This window comes from Camellia sinensis, chromosome 9 (assembly GCF_055761805.1).
Source record: "Camellia sinensis isolate YWXY chromosome 9, ASM5576180v1, whole genome shotgun sequence".
NCBI classification, from domain to species: domain Eukaryota; kingdom Viridiplantae; phylum Streptophyta; class Magnoliopsida; order Ericales; family Theaceae; genus Camellia; species Camellia sinensis.
The window spans coordinates 31,320,405-31,337,202 of NC_138969.1; positions in this window are offsets into that span (position 1 = coordinate 31,320,405).

Genomic DNA, 16,798 nt, shown 5'->3' on the forward strand with positions numbered 1-16,798 from the left:
ATGGAATTGGACTATCCACTATTCCGTTTACCCAGCCAATGAATCCCTGGGAAGGCTTGGTAGATGCCATGGGACAACGGTTGATGTATACAATGGAAAAATGAGCAACATCCTTTATGGATCGAATGAATTCCCATCAACCAACTGTCACAAGGCATATGGAAGAAAATTCAAACGTTCCCAGCAAAGATTGGCTAGAGATAAACAGTCTATGCAAATTAATGGACATACTAACGGTCAAACTAGTAATCAAAATTATGAAAGACCATCACCTGTACCTCAGTTATGGTATGAGCCTCCTTTGAGGCCTTTGGTAAATCAAAATATGCCATTACCTAATAGTGAAGCCATACAAATTGGTGGAACTGGGCCAACGCAGGAAAATGGCATGAGAATGTTTCCAAATCCCATGTTTGAAACCATGCCTGGCACAAGGGGGTTCACTAACCCTCTGTTGAAATTCACACCTGAGAGGTTGGAAAGGTTTCCTTCGAGTGGGAGAGAAACAACCCCTGTTCCTCCTCTTGCAACACCTTTCGCTAGTCCTTTCGCAGGACAGGCCCAGAGAGGTCAACCATACCCTCAACAGTAACCAGTACCACAGTGACAGCCAGTCCTAAATATACCTCTCTATGGACCAAGAGGACCTCAAACACATGGAGTTCCGTCAAACCCTGTGGTTGTTCCTCCAGTAGTAGTCCAACAAGCACGAAATATGGTTCCTAGGGACCAAATTGCTGATATTGTCAGGGAGATGTGTGGATCCATGGCTCGGGGGGTTCAGACTCCTGTATATAGAAAGCCATACCCAGAATGGGCGGATAGGGTACATGAATACCCAAGGGGGTTTAGAATACAAGATTTTGCTCTCTTTTATGGGAATGGAAACCAGTCAATAGTAAAATACATTGCCAGGTTTACAGGCCAATATGGTGAATTCACCAATAATGATTATATGAAATTGAGACTTTTTTTCCAAATTCTTTAACTGGGGTAGCCTTTGCATGGTATATTAACCTTACACCTAGCTCTATCCAAACTTTGCAACAAATGATAGAGGCATTTCATGCCCAATTCTTCTAAACAGAGCCTAAGGTTTCCATGGAAGATTTGGAAAGGCTGAGCCAAAGGCCTGATGAGAAGACTGCTCAATTCATTGCCAAATTCAAAAGAGCACAAAACAAGTGTAGGGTCATTCTACCAGAGCCTGAATTGTGAGACTGGCTCAAAATGGTTTAGAGTTTAGGCTTCGAAAGAAGTTTGAATCAACGAGTTTCGAGACTTAGTGGAATTAACCTATAAGGTGTCTAGATATGAATCTTTACTTGAGGAAGAACATGATCGAAGTAATGCATCATATAAGACCTATTATGGGGACCCTAATTATGAAATTGATGGAGCAAAAATCATAGGAAAACAACCTATAACCTGTGAGGCATTAATTCAAAAGGACAATACAATAGACTAGTAGTTTAAAAAAAAAGACCTTCATATGAAGTATTCTTTTGATTTAACAAAAGTAGATGACATTTTTGATCATTTGCTTGCGACAAATTTCCTAAAGTTACCAAATGGAGTTACGATCCCTGCCCAAAATAACTTAAAGGAAAAATGTACTGTAAATGGCACAATTCTTGGTCTCATTTAACTAAAAATTGTATTATTTTTTGGGATAGGATCCAAGAACATATTCGAAAATAGAGGCTAAAGTTTCCAGCCAAGGCAGAGAAAGTTATGGGAATTGACACCAATCTCGATCTGAGTGTTGTACGAATATTGCGCGACAAAGGCCTCAGCCATTTCATCCCAATTCTTTTTTACTTTATCTTGTAACTTTGCGTACCAGTGGGCGGCCACACCCGACAGGGTTCGGCCGAATAGTGAAAGCTTCTGTGGTCGTGTTAGGCCCATTGGCCGCAAGATGTCTGCGAACAGTCGGAGATGGACCATGGGGTCGTCGGACCCGTCAAAGCGGTCGATTTGTGGCATTTTGAACCTATCGGGGAGTGTCACGGCCTCCTCGGTATATCCGTCTTCGATATCCGGCATAGCCTTGACCCCTTGGGATTTCTTGAAGAGCTTCTCAAGTTTGCTCAATTTCAGAGCTGTATGATCAACCTCGAACTCGAAGGGAGAGTCGGGGCGATTGGGTGCATGGACCTTGGACAGTTGTGGTGGAAGCGGGGGCGGAGCTGGCCCCGTTGGAAGATTCGTGTCCTCTTGTATGTTTTGGATATTCGGCAGGGTATTCTGGGCATTTGGTGGGGCGTTCTGAACAGTAGGTGCCTGCTCAGGTAATGGAGCCCCTGCCGGAGGAGGGACTTGATGTGAAGCAGATGCAGCATTCTGCTGTTGCAATCGGGTAATTAGCTCAGCCTGCTGGGTCATAATCTCGGCCTGCTGCTTGGCGAGTTCATCTCGGCGAACGGCATCCTGCTGCATGGCCCGCATGGTTTCTTGCATTTGGCGCACCATCTCCTCAACTCCTGTTGGCGTTGCCATACTGTTTTGATCTATCTGAACTACTGGCAGATCTGTCTCAATGGGGATCTCAATCCGACTGTCCACTGATGGGGGAAACCACTGTTCTGGTGATCTCTGTTCAGATACACTGCGCTTTTTCTGCTTTCTTCTGGTAACAGGGGGTAGAGAATGGAACACTGGCTGTCCGTCGATTAGATCCTCAGATCGATTGAGTCGACGACCTCGTGTCCAAAGTGCTTGGGGAATGCCTACTGGGTTGGAAGCAATTGTGCTAGAACTGACCTAGCAAAAGATAAATAAAGCGAAAAGGAAATAAATAAACAGATAAACGGACAGCATAACAGCTTAAAATAAAATGCATGACACACAGCCGGGCATAACAACACACAGTCAATAAGCTGAATACACACTGTCCTCAAACACTGATTATTATTCCTGTATCACTGTCCCCTAAAACAGAATCTGATACCCGCAGATAACTAATTCTCAAATACTGGCTGATGCCCGCAGGCCTGATACTCATAATACTGAACTGATGCCCGCAGGCCTGATACTGACAATACTGAACTGATGCCCATAGGCTTGATGCCCAAACTCATATACCGATACATGCATTCCTGTAGAGACGCACTCTAAAGCACATAACAGATAAGTGAGAGCCAAAACACCCCTATGTTGGGGTAGGGTTTCCCTGTCCTATTTTGTCAGGAGCTAGGGTTTCACTACGCACACAGCGGTTTCAGACAACCTATAAACGGGTAAGCAACCTGTCCTAATTTGGAATGGTCACTATGGATCCGAATATGCACTAGGTCGAAAGGTCAAAGAGGGTGCCCCGGTAAAATCGGGGTTTGTGTTCCCATACTGGCAGAGCCCACAACCGGTCAGCCTTATGGTCATGCCTTGACAAGACAAGCCTCCAGCAAACCGTTCAGGAATAGCAGATGGCAAACACGGTGTCCTAGGCGCACCAATGCAAATGCAATGCAAAGAAACACACAAGTGTAGTCAAAAACAGATATCATGAGTTCGAGTCAAGTTCTCTAAATCCCCAGCAGAGTCGCCAGAAACTGTAACCAGCCCGCGGGGGACCTTGCTACAGCTCGGACTCGATTTGTGTCACGGTTCTAAGTCTGAACCAAAGAGTCCAAATCCGGCAAATCGTTTTGAGAAAAACAGATTTTTTTGAAAGAAGTGCCAAACATGGACTGCTTTGCCAGATACAGAGTCGCCACCTAAATATTTTTTTAATGGGAAATTTAGGAAACCCTGACTCGGTGCCAAAGGCCACGTGTCCGTCATCACCAAAGTTGCCTCGGCTCGGGAACTTGGGTACGATTGGGGAAGGTCACTTCGTGAGCACCCCCGCTCGCCCGATCAAAGATCGGCCTCTACTAACCATGATATCTATTTTTGAAAACATTGTGTGTTCTTATTCCGGTTATTAGCCTAGATTACTATGTGATGCGCACAGCATATAAGTATAGACTGGGTCGCCTGAATTGGAACAAAACATTTCATGTTTATTTTTGAAAGGTGGTTTGCTACTCGCAAGTAGGCTAAAAATGCAGATTTTGCCACCCTCGGGTGGGCTTCGTAAAGATGGTTTTGCCACTATCTAGTGGGCTTAAAACTCACAGTCAATGATTTCTTCCAATTTAAACAACCCAACCTTCACCCACAGGCATTCAGGCAGATATATCACATAAGCATTTAGCCTCATGGTAAGCATGCTATTCATGGCAGTCACTCACACGCATGCAAGGATGCTAAAGCATAAAACTTACCGAGTACTCCAAGCCAAAACAAAAGTTTACATTAGAAATCATGCATGATCCTAAGTATACAGAAATGCCTAATGCAACACATGCAAAATGCAACTATAGCAGGCTCGGCTATTCTAAACATGGCATATGGAATGCTACAACCAACATGTATTCAATTTGGAATTGAAAGTACAATGCAGTTAGTATGATGCGCCGAGCCCGGTGCATGCAATACAGATGAATGATGCAAACATGCTGTCATACTGTATGCTAATTTAAACATGCCCTAATCTAACCATCATAAGCGGATAAATAAAAGGGAGAAAGACGTGGGGTTGGAAGACATACAACACACACACGCACACTTATTACAGTTGTGCCCTCGCGCAGAGGGTCCGAATAAATATACAGTCCCAAATAAAAGAATATTACAGTCCAAATATTACAGTCCAAATAATATACAAATTCCTAATTAATTAACAAATTAACTAAGAAAGTAAATAAAAAACTGGCATGCAAGCCAGGGACTGCCTTGCTTCTGATGGATGATGCATGTCCGGGTTGTCTTGCGCGGAAATCCACCGAGATGCCCCAATTAGCCTCTGTTTAGCAGTTTATTCTTGGAAAGCGCGCCGAGCCCCGGAAGACTGCTGATTCTTCATTTTGCTGCAACAGAGAGCAGGAAAAGGGCATAGCAATGTATTTTCACAGATATATGCATGCCTCGATCCTCGTGCCACCAATCACGCATACCGAGACATGATGGCCGAGGAGTCGAAATGCACAATTCAATATAGGATGAATGCACATGAAAAACACAACAAGACCTGACTCCATCATGGAAGATCCGGAGTGTCGGTGACTGGGGAATTGAGACACATTCCGTCACTCGGAGTACGAAATGCACCTCGTTTCCCGTGTCCGGGCTAACTCCTATTCCGAACACAATGCAATATGCATGATATGCATGAAATGCAACTAAGATACAATCCTAACATACACAATGCTATGGATGACATGCCTCGAAATGCGTGCACACGGGCACGCAAACTGAGAAAATGCATGAATGCGATCTAAGATACAACCTAGTATGCACAATGCTATGAAAATGAGATGTCTCGAAATGCGTGCACACGGGCACGCAAATCGAGAAAATGGCATACGCAATGCGAATGATAGAGAAATATGATATGGGCTTACACTAACATGAGAGAGCTTCTGCCACACTCACATAAGAGGCCGGTGGATGAAAATGAAGTGCCTCGAAATACGTACACACGGGCACGCAAACCGAGGCAATGGCATACGCAATGCAATATGGCTAAAATGGCATGGAAAATGCAACATGGACTTATACTAACATGAGAGAGCCTCAGCCACACTCACATAAGAGGCCGATGGATGAAAATGAAGTGCCTCGAAATGCGTGCACACGGGCACGCAAACCGAGGCAATGACATATGCAATGCAATGGCATGGAAAATGCAACATGGACTTATACTAACATGAGAGAGCCTCAGCCACACTCACATAAGAGGCCGATGGACGAAAATGAAGTGCCTCGAAATGCGTGCACACGGGCACGCAAACCGAGGCAATGACATATGCAATGCAATGGCATGGAAAATGCTATGCAAACATGTTAATGGATTTTTAGCAATGAAATGTGGGAGAAAACAGCCCCGAAATGAGGCGAAAACACACCCGATGCATGGAATAGTCCCGAAACATGAATTTTGGGACCCGAAATGGCCTATAGCTATACCAAACATGCACAATATGGATATGAAATGAATAGACAGTAGCAAGGCCGCCCCAAAAATAGTATTTTACCAGTACAAATCATGGCCAAACAGCTAACAGAGATAGGGCAACAATGGCATGCAAAAATGGCCCTAAACATGAGATTATGAAGCAACTCACAGCTGCTAACTCCAAATAGGTTAGGGCCCTTCAACAAAGTTGAAGAGGGGTCCAAAATATGATGTTTTACAGAACTGCAAAAACCCCAAAAACAAACACAGGTATGGCTGCACTCCCATGCAAGAAAAAGGGCCAAAAGGTGGCCAAAGAGGCAAGTGGTATATGCAAAGCCCAAACTGAAAAATTCCATTCTACAACATTGAAGAGGGACCAAAAATATGACTATTTAAAGAACTGTAAAAACTCCAAAACAGTATACAAACATGCTAGAAATGCAATGCAAAATGAGGCTCAAAAGTGGCTATAACACAAAGTATGCAAAATATTCATCAAAAAGCCAAAGAACCTTGATTAAACATGAATAATGGGCCAAAATAAGACTATTTTTAGTACTGTAAAAAGGCCAAAAACCGAAGCAAGATAGGCTAACAAATCATGCAAAAATGGGGATTAAAAGAGAGATATAACATGAAGTGTATAAAATATGCCTCAAACCATGAAAGGCCCTTAATGAAACATGAAGAATGGGCCAAAATAAGAACTTTTCTAGCTCTGTAAAATGACCAAAAATGGAACCAAGATAGGCTGCCAAGTCATATAGGAATAGGGGACCAAAGATGGATATAAAGACAAGTGGTACATGGAGGTCCCAAACAAAGATAAGCCCTTCTTCAATGTTGAAGAGGGGTTCAAAATAAGCCTAATATCAGTTCATGAGAAACTCCAAAATAGATCACACGTAGGCTAGAAAAAGCATGCAAAATATTGACATACAAAGAGGGTATTGAAGCAAGTGCAAGATGGAGGGCTCAAACAGAGTTGAGCCCTTAATGAGACATGAAAATGAGCTCAAAAAAATGACCTTTTCAGTTTTGGTCGGAGCTCAAGACAATAAGCATGTATGGCTTGCAAAAGATACAAGAAATGGGCCAAAAAGGGAAAATTGCAACTCACCCTTGAAGACCAATTCTTTTGTTGCTTCTTGGACCAAATTTGTTGCCTCTTAGCTGCTGGAATTCCTCCCCTTGCTGCTGGATTGGAGTGGTGGTGGTAGAGCTTGGTGGTGTAGAAGAAATGGTAGTGTAGAGCTTGAAGGTTTTCAAGGAAATGAGGGAGATAGAGAGGGAGTTTTCTATTCAAGCTTGAGGAGTAAATTTTCTAACCCTTGTATGCAATGTTGCTAGCTGATTATATGGACCAAAAAGGGGGAGTAAAGGAGGGGCAAAAGGTGGGGGAAAATAGGCAAGTTTTTCCCCACAAAATATCCCCCGGATTGGGATATTTTCTGGGGGATAAAGCTATACAGCTGTAAAGTGAACAGTGTGAGGATCATGGCCGGCCACGTATTTTTGTTTCAGGTGGCCAGCCGGCCACATCCCCTAGCCGGCCGGCTAGGGGTCAAAAGGGTCAAGTTGGTTTAGTGGCCGGCCACCACACAATGGTGTCCTCCCATGTGCCCTCAACACAACCATGTGGTTCAAAGTTCAAGAAAGTGGCCCCAAGGTGTTCAACATTAGCTCGGAAGGAGGGGTTCAAAAGGGTCAAGTAACATTAGTGGCCGGCCACCAACTTTTAGGGTCCTCCCATGTGTGTACATCACAAATATGTGGTTGAAAGTTCAAGAAAGTGGCCCCAAGGTGTTCAACATTAGCCCGGAAGGAGGGGTTCAAAAGGGTCAAGTAACATTAGTGGCCGGCCACCAACTTTTAGGGTCCTCCCATGTGTGTACATCACAAGTATGTGGTTCAAAGTTCAAGAAAGTGGCCCCAAGGTGTTCAACATTAGCCCGGAAGTGTGAAAAACGGGCATCGGAGGGCGTCGGGGGATATATAACTGGTTGCTACAACAATTACTGGCCTCCCACCCTTCTACGGCCTTCCCAGTGATAAAACAGAGGTACCTTCCAAAAATGAACGAAAACCGTTGCAAAACGAATGTTTGGGGGCCAAAACGCGCAGTTCGGGGTCCCGAAAATGGGCTGTTAAGCACCGAAAGTGGCATTCGGCCACAAAGTGGGTTTCTCAGACCCCAGTGTCCCTCAAAAGGGAGTAGAAAGGAAGTATGCCAAAAATCAGTACAAACGGAGATGGTTAGGCGGTCCCGAATTGAGGCACACGGCCTGACGGCTCCGAAAACCGGGAACCGGGCCCCAAAATGGGCAAAATGGCCTACGGCCACCAAATGTAGCCTACGGCCACTAAGAGATGGTCTACAGGACCTCTCCCTCCCCTCAGGAAAAGAAACAGAGAAAACCGAGTCTGGTTCGCAAACCGAGGCAAGGCACAAAAGAGTCCGGAAGTCCGAGGCAGGGCTCACGGCCAAGACTCTGAAACTTCTGAGCGAGCACATTATGCAATATCACCGAGCGCTCAATCGGTGACGTCTGAGTCTTAAAGTTGGTCAAAAATGGGGTGTCTACAGGGTTCTCAATCGAGGAGAAACAGCATTACAAGGATGTACAGAGACGCCCTAAGCCAACCAACACCTACAACAGAGGGCCACACCTACTTGGTTGTAGACAGCAGCCATTTTTGGCTGGGCCATCAGCCACTAGAATACAATCCAAGGGTAAGAGACCTCTACATGAGTTCAAACCACCCAATTACAATAGAATGGAAGGCAATTATCCTGAGAGAAGGCCTGAATTATACTAAAGTCAGGAAAACAGAGCCAGCGATTGGCCTCTAAAGTCAACTTTGAACAAGATGCAAGGAAATTATCCTGAAAGAAAGCCTGAATTAGGCTCGAGATAGGGTACTAGAGCTAGTGGTTGGCCCCAAAAGTTAGCTTCAAAGGTGGCTTCAAAGACTGGGAAAACAAGTTCAACAACTAAACTAGTGAGTTCATGGGTACCTGGGGTTCCAGACTAGTTTGTCATGCGGAACAAGCCTAAAGAAATACATGCCCAGAGAAATGTTTTTGGAGACAAGGGCAGAATGATTAAACCTCCATTGGTGGCTCCAAATAATTGGGTATTACTCAAAGACCCAAAGACAAATGAACCAGATATGATTCCAGTAATTTCTAGGTCTCAAAGGAGGAAGATCTAGCGAAGGTACACCCAGTACCAAAGGGATCTGAAGGAAAATGGAAAGAGTTCTTTATTGGCCTAGTCAAAAGGCCATACAGAGAAAAAAAAAAGTCCAAAGCTGGCTCTTCATATCAAAAGAAGCGTCAACATAAAGTAGTTGGCTAAGGTTCACATTGAACTGAAAGCCAAGGAAAGGTCCAGCTTAGCAGGTCTTGCAAAGGCCTTGATGGAAAGCAACAGTGAGACAGAAGGAGAAGCTGAACTAGGCCAAAGGAAAGAATTGGCTGAAGATGAGATGTTTGAAGCCTTCATGGTTGAATAGACCTTTTTGGTCGAAAAGCCAACAGGAGCAGATCACAAATGAGTTGATTCGAAGAAAACCACCGTTATTGAGGTACCAAAGTGTAGCATGGAGGATGCTTCCCAAGCTTTAGAATAGGCCAAAACGGGAGAAGAGCAATTGTAGCTAGTAGTTCAGTTTAAATTATTCCCTTCAGTACCAGTGGTATATGTGTTGCCATAGGAATTCCAAGCTGAGGAGGGAGACCAGGATGGTCAAGAAAATGACCCTATTCTAGTTTCTAGTGAAGATTCGCAGGTCAGTATGATTCAAGATGAGTCAGAAGTGGCCAAGCCAATGGAAATATTGAAGAAGGTGAGGAGGTGACCATTAACCCCTCATATCCCTTCGAGTACCCCACAATATCTATGATCCAATACGTTAAGCCCTTGTATATCAGAGCTTACTTCGATGGGATAGAGATGAACAGGGTGTGAGTGGACAGTGGTGTAGCTGTAAACCTGCTTCCGAAGTCCTCTTTGAAGAAGTTGGAAAAGAGAAATCCTAGGTTGATCCCCAGAAATACAACCATTGCTGGTTTTGCTAGGGATAAGCAAATGACTCAGGGTATTTTACCCATCAACCTGAGTGTGGAAATTAGAGATTGCATGATAATATTCTTTGTTATAGACAGTAATGCGAAGTATAATGGTTTTCCAATAGGGACTGGATCCACACTAACTAGTGTGTGCCTTATTCTTTACATCAGAAGATGATGATAGCTCTGTGCAATGGGAAAACAGAGAAAATCAATGTGTATCCACAGTCTTTTATTGCTTGTGCTGATTTTGCTGAGGCCAAGTTATACACTAAAGAGGTTATACCACTCAGTGTGCTGAGGAAGCCTGATGGAGTAGTCGAAGTGACGGCTGATGAGAAAGTAGCACACCTGAAGCACTTAGTGCAGGAGAGTGCTAATGAAAAGTTTGTCAACAAAGATGATGATGATGCCTGGTTGTAGGTAGAAAGATCAAGACCGATAAGCCAACCCATTGGCTTTAATCAAATTTTCAGCATTGGACATAAATGCAATAGTCCAGAAAGTATAGGGGAAAAAGCAAGAAGCCATAATAGTTGGCTATAGTCAGATGCACCAAGTGGCCAAACCTTTGGCTCTTGGTAAGTACTATGCATTGGACATTGAAAATAAAGTTTAGAAAATACAAGAAGATGCTTTATGGACAGATTTTGTCTATGAAGAAGAAAGCAAAGATGTTGAACCAGAAAAGGTAGGAGCAGAACAAAATAAATGGGTTGCTTCAAGGGTGGAAGAAGGTAAAGAGAGGGCATCAGTGAGTGCTCAAGTTCAAGACCTTTTAGAAGAAGTCAACTTGGGGGAAGATTCAGTACAGCAACCCACTTTCATCAGTGCTTGGTTAAGTCCTTGTGACAAGAACCAGTTATTGGTTGTCTTAAAACAATATAAGTATTGTTTTTCTTGGTCATACAATGAACTGCTTGGATTGGATAGGTCATTAGTGGAACATAGGATGTCCACGAAGCCTAATTTCAAGCCATACAAGCAGAAATCAAGACGGATGAGTCCTGAAGTGGTTCAGAAGGTGAAAGAAGAGATTCTTAGGCTCCCTAACGCAGGCTTCATTAGAACAGCCATATATGTTGAATGGTTGTCCAGCATTGTGCCCGTGGTAAAAAAGAATGGTAAAATGAGGGTATGCATCGATTTTAGAAATCTGAATTTAGCAACCCCCAAAGATGAGTACCTCATGCCCATAGTAGATTTATTGGTGGATAGTTCAGTAGGACACAAGATTTTGTCTATGATGGATGGACATTCTGGTTACAACAGATCTACATTGCAGAGGAAGATGTCCATAAGACAACATTTACGTGTCCTAGGAATATTGACACCTTGGAATGGGTTAAAATGCCATTTGGTTTAAAGAATGCTGGGGCAACATATCAGAGGGCAACGAATATTATCTTCCATGATCTCATTGGAGGATATATAGAGTCTTACATTGATGACATTGTTGTGAAGTCCTAGTCTGTGGAGGAGTACTTGGCTCACTTGACAGCAGCTTTCGAGAGAATGAGAAAGTTCAAGTTAAAGCTTAATCCTATCAAATGTGCTTTTGGTGTGTCAGCTGGAAACTTGTTAGGGTATGTAGTGCACAAGAAGGGAATAATTTCTAACACTGCAGGGAAAACTAAAGTATTTTCTTCTTTGTTAAAGTTGAGAAATGAAGAAGAATTTGTGTGGACAGTTGAGCATCAAGCTGCTTTCGAAAAACTTAAAGCCTACTTGGCTAAACCTCCAGTGTTGATGCCACCAAGGAGAGATAAACTCTTGAAGTTATACATTGTTGTAGCAGAAGATTCATTGGGAGTTTTCCTAACCCAGGATAATGAAGAAGGAAAGGAGCAAGCAGTTTATTACCTTAGTAGGTTTTTAAAGTCTTGTGAATGTAAATATTCAACTGTAAAAAAGTTGTGCCTTGCGTTGTGCCTTGCATTGTACTTTGCAGTAATGAAATTAAGATACAATCTTTTTCCAACTATCATCTTGGTAATTACAACCACAGACTTGGTTAAATACCTGTTATCTAGACCTATGCTAAGAGGAAGAATTGGCAAATGGATGTTGGTTCTTTCAGAGTTTCACCTAGAATATATCCCCCAAAAGGCAATAAAAGGGCAAGTCTTGGCTAACTTCTTGGCGGACCACCCGTGTCAAATACAAAGCCAATAGACAATGGATTTTGGCATGGTCATTGTTGAGCCCTGGAAAATGTGGTTCGATAGATCAAAGGCCAATGGTCTGATTGGAATTGGTGTTGTAATTAAGTCACCATAGGGGGTGGAAACCACACATGGTTTCAGAGTTGATGAAATCACTTGTTTCAATAACCAAGCTGAATATGAAGTTTTAATAATGAGACTTGAAATACTTATTGTATTACAAGCTCATGCAGTTGACATATTTGGAGATTCTCAATTGGTAGTCAACCAAGTAAAAGGAATTTTCAAATGTCAAAGTGCAAGAATGTTGCCATATTATGTTGTTGCATTATATTTTCTTTCTCAGTTTCAGATAGCAAATGTGACTTATATCCCAGGGTTCATGAATAACAAAGCCCATGATGTAGTTCAAAAGGCTTCAAATTTTAGAAGAAGGGATGACACTCAATTGAACATAACTCAAGCAACGTATCAAAAATTAATACCACTTTTAGTTAAAAGGGGCATTATGTAAGAAGTCAATCATAATGACTTACAATATCAAGATTGGAGATATCCAATCATGTAGTACTTGACTGGCCCATCTTTGAAGGCCAGTAGAAAGATTAAATTACAGTCCATGAAGTACATAATGTATGGTAATGCTTTGTACAAAAGGGGAGCAGATGGGTTATTACTGGAATGTCTAGGGCCAAAGGAGGCATTGACAGCTATGACTGAAGTACATAAAGGCTTTTGTGGTGCACACCAGCCTGGTGTGAAGATGAGATGGTTGCTTCGAAGGCATTCCTATTATTGGCCAACCATCCTTAAAGACTGTATAGAGTATGCTAGAGGTTGTCAGGCATGCCAAAAGCATGGCATAATAAGACATGTACCAATAATTGATTTGCATGTAGTTGTGAAGCCTTGGCCATTTGGAGGTTGGGCTATGGATATGATAGGGAAAATACATCACCCTCCTTGAAGCATCATTGTTTCATCCTAGTGGCCTCAGATTACTTCACTAAGTGAGTCGAAGCTAAACCATATAAGGCTGTCGATCAAACTGAAGTTATTGGATTTATTAAAGATCTGATTCATAGATTTGGCATCCCACATACCATAACTATAGATAAGGGGACTGTATTTGATAAAAAGATGGTAAAATCTTTCACAACAAAATTTGGAATTTGCCTTATTAATTCCATCCCTTATTATGCATAAGCAAATGGTCAGGCAGAATCATCCAACAAGTCCTTGAAAAAAGGAATACAAAGAGTTGTGAAAGACAATCTTAGGGATTGGCATAACTTGTTGTTAGATGTATTATGGACTTATAGGACTTCTCCAAGGTCAAGTACAGGAGTCACTCCTTACGCCTTAGTGTATGGGTATGATGCAGTTTTGCCCGTGGAAGTTAACATTAGATCCTTAAGGATAAAAGGCCAAGACCACTTAACTTCTGAGCAATATCATCAAAGCATGTTCTTAGAAATAGAACATGTGGATGAGGCTAGAATCTTGGCATTAAACAATATTCTTTTCCAAAAGAAAAAGGCAGCCAGAAGTTATAATAAGAAAGTCAAGCATATTAGCTGTCGTGAAGTTGACTTGGTATGGAAGACAATACTTCCAACAGGCATTAAGAGCCATAAATTTGGCAAATGGTCACCTAATTGGGAAGGACCATATCAGGTTCATAGAGTCTTGCCTAGAGGAGCTTACAATTTAAGGAACCTGAATGCTTATGTGCATTCCAAGAAAATTAATGGCAGGTACCTGAAACCTTATTATCCAACTATGTGGGAGACACAAGGAGTGTATAGAGTGCAAAATGAAAAAATGAGAGAGCATGAAGTACTCAGATAGATAATAAAAGGTTTTCATTTCATAAAGAATTAAGTACATGTAGCCATAAATTGCCCCAGAAATTAGTACAATGCTTCAATTGTTCCTTTACAATTGATTCTCTACTCTTAAGGGATGTGAACAACTGAATGGCTATAGCCATGTCCTGCCTATGGTCAGCTAGCCCTTGATTGGTAATTTGTAGCTTTTTAGCAGTACGATCCAAGGCTAGGTTAACTGTTGCTAACTCTTTCTCTAATTGGGTCTTTTTCTCCAAGAGTTGAGTTTGAAACTGAGAAGCAGAGGAATGTTGTTCCTTTAATTCAGATATCTCAGCATGTATATGAGGAACAAATTCTTTGTCCTTCAGTAGCTTCTCTTCTGTAGCTTTATCAATATGGCAGATATTGACATAGAAATCTATGGTACCTGCAGCCTGGGATAAGTGGCTTGAAATAGCCATGTTGGATTGCTCAATAACTTTGCAGCATTGGAGGAAACCATTCTTAATGATAGGTCTTTGTAAGGTTTTGAATGGAATCCTTGAGAATAATGTTAGCAATTTCAAACAAGTGCCCAAGTCCACTGGAGGCAAAGGAACTCTGCTGATAGTAGAGGAACTCTAAAAAATTTACAGGAGGGAGTCAGTAAGGACCAATGGTTCAGCTTTACTACTGGTTGATTGAAATGAGGAAGGGATGTCAAATAGGCTAGCTAACCGGGTTTCAAAAATATCCATCTCCTCTTCTGACATTGAAAGTACAGAGAAATCACTAGTGAAAGGAAGAGATGGCTGCATGGGGATTGGAGAAGGAGTGTGAGATTCCCAAGCAGTGTCTATAGTCCTGGCCACCAGCCGGTTAAGGGAAGAGGGATTGTAGCTGGATGGTGGACAAGAAATTGGTGAGCTACCAGTATTTTCTCTGGGAGTACCAGCTATCACTGAGGATGAGGTGACAACTGGAGCCCTCTCAGGTGATGAAGGATTAGCCAGGACTATAGGGAGAGTAAACTAGGCTGAGGAAAAAGTTAGATGAGGTAGATATGGAGTTAAGCCCGGTCATAAAGAAAGAGGGATGCTTGGCCTCAAAGAAGGTATGGAAAGTGTAGGGCTAAGAAGTGGAAATACTGTCTGGATGGGCTCTACACTTAAAGGCACTTTGGTGTTGTTCTTCTTTCTCCTTTTTGAGGCTGCCTCTAATGGCCTTTCATCTTCAAGCAAAACAGAAGAAGCTAGTGTCGAAGGATGGGGATGTGGAATAACAGTTACTGCGAATTAAAAAATAAGAAGCAATGGTGAGTTTCTATGCTGAAATCTTGGGAAAGGAAATTACCACAGGGATTAAGAGAAATTACCAGCCTTAGAAGTGGTGGTGATGGTTGGAGAACTACGAAGAGTATAGTGCTCGGCAGTTTGTTGCCTCCTTGTAGTTTCTCTTTAGAGTGCATCAGTAGCAGCAGTTTCATCCCTTTGTATCTGTTGTTGTCTCCTCTTCTCAGACCTCTGGAAGACAATTATTTCCTTGGATTGTTCTCTCTCCACTGCCTTAGTAGCCACCTTGTGAGTAGGGCCCTTAGTAAAATCAGAAAGGGAGACTGTCACATTTTTCTTTTTTCTTTTTAATGGCATTTCTTTCTCCTCCTCTGCCTTCTCCTTGTCCGTATGAGTTGTGGATACTTTTTGTTCTTTAGGGTCAAGCATGAGTTTTCTTTTCTTTTGTTATTGTTGTTTGCTCCTGAGAATGGTTAAGGCTTGAGCTCTCTAAGGAGAGTCTGCTTTGAGAAGTTCTTGCATCGAATAAAAGCCATAAGAAAATAAATGGAATATCATAAAAGAAAAGGAAAAGGGAAAGGGAAAGAAGAAATGAGTACCTTTCTTCAAAGCAGCCCTGGTGACTCTAGGAAGAGTGGCTGACACACCAAGAGCAGGAGCTGGGATAGCAGGAGAAATGGAAATAGTAGTAGAAATACCAATCTCTTTGGGTTTAGCTTGAGAGGGCACGTCTAACCCTACTAACAAATCCTCAGGGGAAATGGCTAAGAGCACCTCCATGTTGGCCGTCCACTAATTTTGGTACCTTCTCAGTGCAGTGCCTTGTGGGATGAAGGGAGTGAATTGAAATTCGATCAAGTCTTGAATCAATTTGGAGGTTGCTTCCTCCAGCCTGGTTCTTTGCACTTTCAACTCTCTAGTGGCAAGATTTGGATTAGTTTGGCTACATAGAGAGATAGGGATCCCCTGGATAAGGCCAAATTGCCTAGCAAATTGAGCAGGGCAGTAGGTTTCTGCTATGAATTTGTAAGCTTAAGGGTATAAAGTGCCAATAAAAAGCTCCCTTAGGGTTAAGATAGAAGCCCACATGTCCCTGTGTTGAGATTGGGTGTAGTTTCTGTTAGCCAAGAAGGTTCTTAACCATGCTGGGCCAACATTGGCTTCAAAGGGACAGAAAAAGATGCGAGAATGAGGGGAAGCTGGGAGTTGGTGGAAAAAAGTGAAGTAGTAAGCAAAGTTGGAAGGGTAAAGTGAAACTCTCACATATTTTACTCTGTACGTAATAGGGTTTGCTACAAAAATCTCAAACATCTGGAGTGTAAATCAATAAAGTAGGCAAAAAACAAAGTTGCAATATCCATAATGGCCCTCTTTGGTTGGCATCCAAAGGTTTTTCACAAAACTGGGAGCAAGCTCTATATACGTGGCCTAAAACATATGCAGCTAGG